Source organism: Pseudorca crassidens, chromosome 7 (genome assembly GCF_039906515.1).
Source record: "Pseudorca crassidens isolate mPseCra1 chromosome 7, mPseCra1.hap1, whole genome shotgun sequence".
NCBI classification, from domain to species: Eukaryota; Metazoa; Chordata; class Mammalia; order Artiodactyla; family Delphinidae; genus Pseudorca; species Pseudorca crassidens.
Genome location: NC_090302.1, coordinates 115,831,180 through 115,841,769, shown reverse-complemented (window position 1 = coordinate 115,841,769; position 10,590 = coordinate 115,831,180). Strand labels below are relative to the sequence as shown.

Genomic DNA, 10,590 nt, shown 5'->3' with positions numbered 1-10,590 from the left:
ACTCCTAGTGTTGCACATTCGACGCGGTTTGACAAATGTTATCTCACCATGAATGTACCACACTGTATAGATTCACTGCCTTAAAAATCCTCTGTGCTTGACCTATTTATCACCCACCACCACTCAACCCTGCCACAAACCCCTGGCTATGCACTGATCTTTTCACCCTTTCTTGGTTTGCCTTTTCTGGAATGTCATATGTCGTTGGTACCCTAAGCTATGCCACCTTCCCAGATTGCCTTCTTTCAGTGAGTGATATGCACTTAAGGTGCCCCTCCCGTCTCCCCATGGCTCCATATCGTTCATTTCTTTTCAGCACTGAAGAATACACAGTTGCATGGTTGGAGTCCAGTCTGTGTGTCCATTCACCTGCCAAAGGACATCTTGGTTGCTTCCAAGTTCTGCAAGTTATGGATAAAGCTGCCCTAAGTGTCTGGGTGCAGGCTTCTGTGTAGATATAAGCATTTGATTCATTTGGGTCCATTGATACCAAGGAGTTCGAGGGTGAGAATGTGTTTCGTTTTCAGTTTCTGGATTGTAGCTGAGAATATGTCAGCATACTGAGGAATCAAGCCAAAGAAGGAGGTAGAATTCAATGATGTCGGCAAGAAAGATGTCGCCAAGACAAAACCATACTTTCATCCTCTTAGGGTTGACAGCTGGTCCTGAGAATTAAATGGACACGAGACAGATTCACAGGAGAAAAGCATCCACATTTATTTCCCATGAGCTTTACGTGACCCAGGGCGCCCTCCTAAGGAAATGAAGGAAGACCCAGAGAAGTGGCAAAACCTAAATGCTTTTCTGTTGGGTTGAACAAAGAGAGGTGATTGCGGAAAAGGAAATACACTATGTGGGGCGGCTAAGGAGGATGAGAATTATGTTGCACAGGGTCTGTTTGTACAGAATTCTCTCACTCTCCACACTCTGCCCTTGACAACAACGTCATTCCCCTTTCAGCAGAGGATGGACATCTTCCATGGGGGTCGGTGGATGCGGGGATGGCCAGAGAAAGGGAGACAGCAGTATGTCATTGAGCTTAAGATATTTATAAGAGAGTGACCCTCTGGAGAGGCTGAGGTAGAAGGAGAGCAGCTGGATATCTGCTTGTTTGTTGGGTATTGGGAAGGGGGGGTGTGCGTTGTTTATTTTCTGGATGAGGGCTAAGCAGGATGCGAGGGTGCGGGTCAGTCCATATGCCAAGAAATCCAGAGAATCTAGAGTGGTTCAGACTCAGCCCTTTTCTAAGAAACAGGCAGAGAGAGGAGCTGGCTTTGGTTTTCTCAAAGCTAACTGGCACCTCAGTAGTCATGACACAAGGTTCCCAGAATGAATTGAATTGCAGGAGCCAGCACGCCTGCAGCCTTGAGCCCTCAGACCTCAGCCCCAGGTGTGCACCTATTGCAGAAGAGATTTATTCCCTGCTTTCAAGGAGACAAACAGGAGGTGGAAAGTGTCTGTCTTGCATGGGTCTTTTCTTCAGTAACATTAATTTAAAATAACCAATATGTCATTAAGAGATATCTTGAAGTGGGGCTTCCCTGGTGACGCAGTGGTTGAGAGTCCGCCTGCCGATGCAGGGGACACGGGTTCGTGCCCCGGTCTGGGAAGATCCCACATGCCGCGGAGCGGCTGGGCCCGTGAGCCATGGCCGCTGAGCCTGCGCGTCCGGAGCCTGTGCTCCACAATGGGAGAGGCCACAGCAGTGAGAGGCCCGCGTACCGCAAAAAAAAAAAAAAGGTAAAAAGTAGTAAGTCTTTAGATAGATGGAATGAGCCGATAAGGAGTATTAGTAATGAGTCACATTTTTAGAGGTAGTAAAGACGCTGACAGTCAATAAGCGTTAATCAAAAGTTAACGCTATTGTCATTAAATTGGTTAAAAAGAAATAGGATAATAAAACTAACTAGCAAATTGTAAGTTGTATTAATTAAAATTGTATTATTTCTGGACAATTATGCCAGTGGTATTAATATAATAGCTTGAATAATAATTTTTAAAATTGAGAAAGGTTGAGATTGTATACATAATTGATGCAATAGGTGTTTGGTTTTTTCTAAAATCTTTATTGGAGTATAATTGCTTTACAATGGTGTGTTAGTTTCCGCTGTATAACAAAGTGAATCAGCTATACGTATACATATATCCCTATATCTCTTCCCTCTTGCGTCTCCCTCCCACCCTCCCTATCCCACCCCTCTAGGAGGTCACAAAGCACTGAGCTGATCTCCCTGTGCTATGCGGCTGCTTCCCACTAGCTATCTATTTTACATTTGGTAGTGTATACATGTCCATGCTACTCTCTCACTTCTTCCCAGCTCACCCTTCCCCCTCCCCATGTCCTCAACTCCATGCTCTACGTCTGCATCTTTATTCCTGTCCTGCCCCTATGCCATAGGTGTTTGATACTATTACTGAAAGGGATAAAACTACCGCTGTCTCACAAACTACAAATACTACTAAGATGATGGGTATTAAGCTAGCTTGAGTCAAATAAGTGTTAAGAATTATTAGAGCTGCTATAATGAATGAGGATAATATTATTCCCTCTAGGCATAGTAGGAAGGGTGTTAACTAGAATCAGTACATTAATAGCCCTAAGAGGGAAACTGAAATGACAGAATAATATTTATGTATACTAAAGGAATTGAGTAACTATAAATTTAATCAAATGTAATGACTCAAAGTTGTATGTTTTAATTTAAACTAATTATCGTATTTGGAACCCTCTAACCTCTTTTGTCTTCACTTGTAGGCTAAACTTATTGCTAACAGTGAAATTAGGATTAGAGCTATAATTAGTGTGGTTATTAGATTTTTTTCTTTGGGATGCTACAGGCAGAGGCAAAAGGAGGGCAATTTCAACATCAAAGAGGAGAAAAATAATGGCCACTTTAAAAAATTTTATGTCGTAAGATAGGCGTGGTGATCCTATAGGGCCATACATTCATACAGACTTGATTTTTCTGCGTGTTTACTTCAGGAAGTCAGAATGTAATAAACACAAGTAACGAAACTAGTAATATATTCATAAATAATGCTAATAATATAAAGTTGATAATTCTTTTTCTGATTCTACCAAAACTAGTTGACTGGAAGTCAATTTTAGTAATTACTACTAAAAGAATAAGACCCTCATCAATAAGTGGAGATGTACAGGAACAGCCATAATACATCTAACAAGCGTCAATATCACGCAGCAGCTTCAAAGCCGAAACGATGATCAGAGATACCGTGAAATTTTAGTTTGTGTAAAAAGCAGATAATTAGGAAACGAGAGCCAATGATCATGCACAGGCCATGGAAGCCTGTAGCTATGAAGAATGTTGATCTGTATACTCCATCTGAGACTGGAAAAGGTGCTTTGTAATGTTCTGAGGCTTGCAGGACTGTAAAGTAAACTCCTAAACAGACTGCAATAAAAACTGTTTGAAGTATATTCTTAAAATTTCCATCTATCAGGCTGTGGTGAGCTCAAGGAACACACACTCCAGAGGACAGTAAGACAGACATGTTGGGAAGTGGTACTTACTTCTACTGCATTACGGAACAAATGCCCATCGGTAGTCAGCAACTGCCTAGTACAAGTGTAGGGGCAAGACCTGAGTGATTACAGCTTTTAAGAAGTAGATAAAAAAAGAGAGCTTCCAAAGTAATAAATAAAGTGCCTTCTCAGATGATGTCTCATCATAAGCACAAGTATAATAAAAAACACTGAGTTTAAATGGAATCACATGTGAGACTAACTGTTATGTGAAGAGGCTCCTGTAAGAGGTCGGGGGCTGGGATTTACTATATAATATGCATGGGTCTGGTGGGTCATTACGGAAGTAGAGGCTTACTAACAATGTGAATACGTAATCTCAAATAATGCTGCAAATAACACTGCAAATTCAAGTAAAGTGAGTAGAACTAGAATAACAAATTTCATGAAGGCTACTACTTATTAGGGCCAGGACTGCCCCTCCAATTAAGTTAATAAATACATGGCCAGCTGTGATATTCGCAAGTAGCCGTATGGCTAGAACTATCGGTTGGATAAGTAACCTAATAGTTTCAATAATTATTAGCACAGGCATAAGAAGGTTTAATGTTCCTTGTGGTAGAAAGTTGGATAGAGATGATTTTGTTTTATGACAGTAGCTGCTTATTACAGCTCCTGCTCACAAAGAGATGGCTATTTCCAAATGTATTGAAAGCAGCATCAGAACTGTAAATGGATGTGGTAAGACAGCAAGTAAGTTTGTCCAGCTGATGAATAAGTCATGTAAGCATTAATTTTCAAGTTTGTTCTTTATAGTTCTTGATGGCCATTATTTGTTTTGACAGGAGTTAAACTACTCACTGTTGAAGAGAAATTATACATTTGTTAATCACTCACTTGGGTGTGGTGAATAAAATACTTGGAAACCTAATAATTAAAATAACATTAGTCAAAGCAAATAGATTTTTCATTCACTTGGTTTCCCAAGGGGTGGAGTATTTTGGTATTTTAATTCATTTTACTTCTTGGCTTCATATATAAATACATATTCACATTTTTACTTAAAATATACTAGAACTAAAAATATTGATATAATAATAAATTATGCTGGTGTACGTAGTTGTGGCATATCATTAACAGGAGGTTTAAACTTAAAAGGGTAATGCTATTTAGCGTCTTCATGAATCTATAGTATGAACACAGATTACTTCTCAAAATATTTTAGTGGGGTGGACGCAACGATGATAGGCATAAAACTATGCTTTAACCCACAAATTTCTGAGCATTGCTCACAATAGAGGCCTGATTGTCAATATCAGGGTTCTTTAATTTAAGCGTCCCTGGAAAGCATTTGCTTTTAGGTCTAAAGAAAAAACAGCTCATGAGTGTAAAACATGTTCAGATGAGATTATGTATGAATTGTTATCCCTGCAAGTAGACCTACTCAGTTGTCTACTTCTAGTAGTCACGATTCTGGTTTTTAGACCTGGTGTGGGTAGTATATAGAAGTCCAAACTTAAGTTTTCATAATCTGTGTATTTCTAGCTTCAGTATCATTGATGGCCTATAGCTTCTACGGTTAGGGAAGGGTTATTAATTTCATTTATTATGTGAAAAATTCATAATGATGTTAGGGTAATTAAGATTAGAATGATGGCTGGTGGAATGATTTAAATTGTTTCTACTTATGCATATATTGTATATTTATGAGTCAGTTTAGTTGTCAATATGAGAGAAATAATATAGAGAACTAGAAAATTTATCAAAAAAGGATGATGGGGCTTCCCTGGTGGTGCAGTGGTTGAGAGTCCGCCTGCCGATGCAGGGGACACGGGTTCGTGCCCTGGTCCGGGAAGATCCCACATGCCGCGGAGTGGCTAGGCTCGTGAGCCATGGCCGCTGAGCCTGCGCGTCCGGAGCCTGTGCTCTGCAACGGGAGAGGCCACAACAGTGAGACGCCCGCGTACCACAAAAAAAAAAAAAAAGGATGATGAATGGGTGATCATGAAAATGTAAAAGTTCTTTCATAATACGTGATATTGCATTGTGAAGCCTCGTTGAAATGGATATGCCATAGAGATATACAGGATTTTCACCTCTGATTTAACTTTGATAAAGTTATGTACTTTTTTACTAACATCTCACATATTGAAAAAGACATAATGGTTATGGTGTTGGCTTTCAACCAGTTGAAGAGGTTTTGATTCCTTCCTTTCTTATTTTAAATTTCCATAATACACCTCTCAAACATAGGATATGGTTGAGTGCATCCATGTAATTATTCTAGATTAGTCACAGTTACCTACACTACTGAGATTCCTTCTTTGGATGCAAATGCTTCTCAAATCAAGAAAAGTGTTAGCGTTACTGCTGTTAGTTACATGAATGAGCCTATAAATACAATGATATTTCACTTTGTGTATACATCAGGGTAGTCGGAAATAACTAGGGGGCACCCGTGAAAAGCCAAAAGAGTGCTGCGGGGAGAAAGTCATATTTACTCGTACAAATATAATCATGAACTGAACTTTGTGCGTATTGCGTTAAGCGTATAGCCTGAGGATAGTAGAGGTCACTGTACGGTTCACGGACTGCTGGCGTCGGCTTCTATTGATGACAGGAGTAGGAGTAAGAATGTTGGAAGAAGTAGTCAAAAGCTTCTATTATGTAGTCAAGGAAATGCTACACTGGGTACTCCAATTATTAGCGGGACAAGTCAGTTTCCAAGTCCTCCAATTATAATGGGCATAACTAAAAAAATGATTACAAATGCATGGGATGTTATGACGACACTGTCAATGCGTTCGTCTTCAGGTACTGCTTCAGGTTCGCCTACTACAGCATGGAGGAATGGATGCAAAGCGGTGCCTACTATTCCAGCTCAAACACCAAATAGTAAATATGAAGTGCTGATCTCTGTGATTTGTTGGAAATAATCAACAGTGTGTCAACATACGTAAAATGGCTGAGCAAGCCCTGGAATGTACGTCTAAAGACGGGTTATGCCCTCTTTTTGCCAAGCCCTATGGGGAATTGCAAATCCAAAAAAAAAATCACTTTCAATTTTGCCAATGTTTCTCCCACCTTTTCTTTCTGGATGGCGGGAGACACAGACTGATGCCAGCTGACTAGAGGATTTACCTGTCAACAAAAAGTGTGTGGGATGGAAGCACATCAATACAGTAAGGATTTAATTAAGCTGATCTGCATTCAATTGATGTAGAGTTCTGTAATCCTTAATTTAAGGAATTAAGTAAATTATACTTCCTTACACCTTCTAAATCTCTTGGTCTATATTAACCTAAATTCCTAGTCCAGCACTGATTGAATGGGTGTTAAGGGTAGTAATAATGTGGCTATTAGGATTAGTAATGATAGGAAGTTTATTTACTTTGTATGTTCGAATTCTCATTTTATATCTCTGTTGTTTATCAATGAAAATATAGTTACTGATGTGAAGGATTTTAGCCGCATGTATAAATATATGTTGAGTAGTGCTATGATGACTATTAGTGTTGGAAGAATATTATCTTTTTTATTATATTTTTCATCTATTTTTCTCATATTTATAGATCTATTCTTTTCCATTATATATTATTACAAGATACTGAATAGAGTTCCCTGTATTATACAGTAGGTCCTTGTTGTTTATTTCATACATAGTAGTATGTATCTTAATCCCAAACTCCTAATTTATCCCTCTCTACCTTTTCCCTTTGAAAACCGTAAATTTGTTTTCTATGTCTGTGAGTCTGTTTCCGTTTTGTAAATAAGTTCATTTGTATCAAATTTTTTACATTCCACATATGAGTGAAATCATATTACATTTGTCATTCTATCTGACTTACTTCATTTAGTATGATAACCTCTAGTTCCATCCATGTTGCTACAAATGGTATTATTTCTGTTTTATGGCTGAGTAATATTCCAGGGTGTGGGTGCGTGTGTATGTGTCTGTGTGTCTGTGTGTGTGTGTGTATATCACATCTTCTTTATCCATTCATCTGTCAGTGGACATTTAGGTTGCTTCCACATCTTGGCTATTGTAAATAGTGCTGCTATGAACACTGGGGTGCATGTATCTTTTTGAATTAGGTTTTTGCCTTTTCCAGATATACGCCCAGAAATGGGATTGCTGGATCATATGGTAGTTCTATTTTCAGGTGTTTGAGGAACCTCCATACTGTTCTCCATAGTGGCTGCACCAATTTACATGCCCAGTAACAGGGTAGGAGGGTTCCTGTTGCTCCTGCATTTAGTACTTGTAGACTTTTAATGATGACCATTCTGACTGGCGTGAGGTGGCACCTCACTGACATTTATTTTTGATTTTGTTCAGAGTAAATGGCAGAACTATGGGTTGTCTGTCCTTATAAGCCTTACATATCTAAGTAATTGGTACAGTTAGGAGGCTAGCTTGTAGTTAACTAACTTTGGGTTGGAGAAGTGAGGGCAATATGATTGTTAGATAGGTTAACTGAATCTTACATAGTTATTATGTTGGCCTTGTTTTAGGAATCTGGCAGGTTGTTGATGGCATACAAAGTATGAGATTTAGCAGGAGGTAAGAGGGTTTGATTAAGCAAGCTATTTACCTGAAATGTGCATGTGCACTTATGTGTGTAATTGCTCTATGTTCTGTGACCACTGACTCAATGACATGTTACGGTGAATGATGTTGGTAAATGATACTCAATTTAATTTCAGCTACAAGTTGCTTGACTGTGTTAAGGCCACTGATGTCCATAGCCGAGTCACAGCATCCCCCAAAATTAAAAAATTCCAAATGCATGAAACCAGTTGTGTGTGAGCATGGCCTGATTAGTCACGAGTCCATTGTGACGTCCTATTTAAGGGGAAAGAGTAGGTGCTATGGCCCTGAAGGTGAGATGGTTTAGGTGAGATCACCCTGAAGTAAGAACGAGATGCCAGATATAGTTCATTTACAGAAATCTGTATGGTTCATGGACCAGAAACGCAGACAGGCACATTTTAGGGCAAGTTGATGGTTTCTCGTGGCTTCATCATTAAGTCCTAGTTATCAGCAATGATAAGCATGTTGACTGGAAATGATTTGACAATGTATTATGTATGATTAATACACAGATGTACTATATAGTATTAATCACTTCAATTACCCCTGTAAAAACTCACAGAGGCTAGAACCTAGTGTACATTGAAATGTTTAATGTCTTATATAACATCAATACACCGATTACATGCTTATACATGTGAGATAATTCACGATTACACATATTATGTATTATATATGATAAAGCGTATGTATTATACTTATATATGTGGAAGGGCATATAATTCTCAAAGTACATAGTAATGTTAGTCTTTATGATGTCAATTTTTAATACTTACATATAGCACTCAACAATAGTGTTTATGTCCCCTAAGCAAACTGTTCAAGGAATAGTTTAAGCAGAAATTCAGCTTTGGGTGCTGATGAGAGAGCTGGAGTCTCCTCCTTGAGTGTTAGGGAGAAATGTTGCTGTTTCTTACAAAGACTCTTAATTTAAGGAGGTTATTTTCAATTAACGCTTATTAGTGGTATGAGGACAAGAATTAGAAGAAAGTATAGAATAGATGCTAGTTGCCTGATGATAATAAATAGGTGATCAATGGGTTGTCTTCCAATTCATGCAAATGTTAATAGGCCCACTAGTAGGAATCCAAATAAACATTAGCTAAGAGGTCAGAATGTTATACTTCATTGTTTTGCTGTATGAAGTATTGGAACAAGAGCTAAAATCATGATTGAGAAGATTAATACACCTCCTATTCATTGTGAATGGATCGCAGAATTGCACATGCAAATTAAAACTATCATTCTGGTTTCATGTGAGGGGGAACATTGAAGGGCTTAGCTGGAGTATAATTTACTGGGTCTCCTAGAAGGTCAGATGAGACTACTACTAGTATTAGTAAGATTATTAATAAGAATAAAGCAAACAAGATATCCTTTATTTTGTAGTATGGATGAAATGAGATTTTGCCCATATTGGATGAGATCCCTGTTGGATTATTAGAGTCTATTTCATGAAGGAATAATAAGTAAACAACGGCTAAAGCTGCAATAAAAAATGGGAGAATAAAGTGGAAGGCGAAGTATCAGGTAAGGGTGGTTTTATCAACTGAGGATTCTCCTTTGATTCCTCTGACTACATTAGTGCCAGTGTAAGGAATTGCTAAAAGGAAATTTGTAATGACTGTTTCTCCTTAAAAGGACATTTAGCCTCATGGTAAGAGGTAACCTATAAATGCTATGGTTATTAATAAAACAGTAATATGATTCTGATGTTTCATGTTTCTAAGAAGGTGTAAGATCCACAATGCAGGCCTCATGCTACACGAATAAATAAGAAATTAAAGAATATAGAAGCTCTGTTTTCATGAAACTATCAAATAATTCACAGGTTGTTTACATCTCGTCACATACGAGTTATGGATGAGAAGACAGTTATTGTACCTGATGTGTAGTGTATTTCTAGAATTAAACCTGTTATGATTTGCAAAATTAAACAAATACAAAGCAAAGAATGGGCATTTCATTGTGATGAGATATTTGATGGGGCTGGTAGATCAATAAATGCACTGTTAATGATTTTGAGTACTGTGTGGAATTTTCAAATGTTGGTCATTACTGTTCTTATAGTTGAAAAACAACGATGATTTTTCATTACATTGGCATGGTTCCATTCCATGTAAGAATAATGATGACATACACTGTATTTTAAGTACTATTTTTGTTGTTAGTTTTATGAGGTTTGTCTTCAAAACCTTCACAGATTTGTAGTGGGTTTGGATTTATTTCCATGGTAGAACTCGTTGTATTATTGCAATGAATTTTGAGGGATGATTTTTGGGCTTAATGGTTTTTTAAATTTATTTAGGGTGACTGTTAATAGTTTTTGGTTATTCAACAACTATGGCTACAAAGCAGTATCCTGAGGTTTGAGGTTCTAATAAAATTATCTTAGGTATACTTCCTTTATATTGTTATAGAAGTACTAATTAAAACCGCAATGCAATATTTAGTCACATTCACTAAATGATTATAATCAGGAACCAATAAAAATATTAGCAACAATGTTGAG

The 10,590-nt window shown here is 38.0% G+C and overlaps 1 pseudogene; it reads right to left on the bottom strand.

The window, feature by feature from the left end:
* Window positions 1-8,968: 8,968 nt before the first annotated feature.
* On the bottom strand, window positions 8,969-10,134 carry LOC137228432 (cytochrome b-like; annotated as a pseudogene).
* Between the last annotated feature and the right edge of the window lie 456 nt (window positions 10,135-10,590).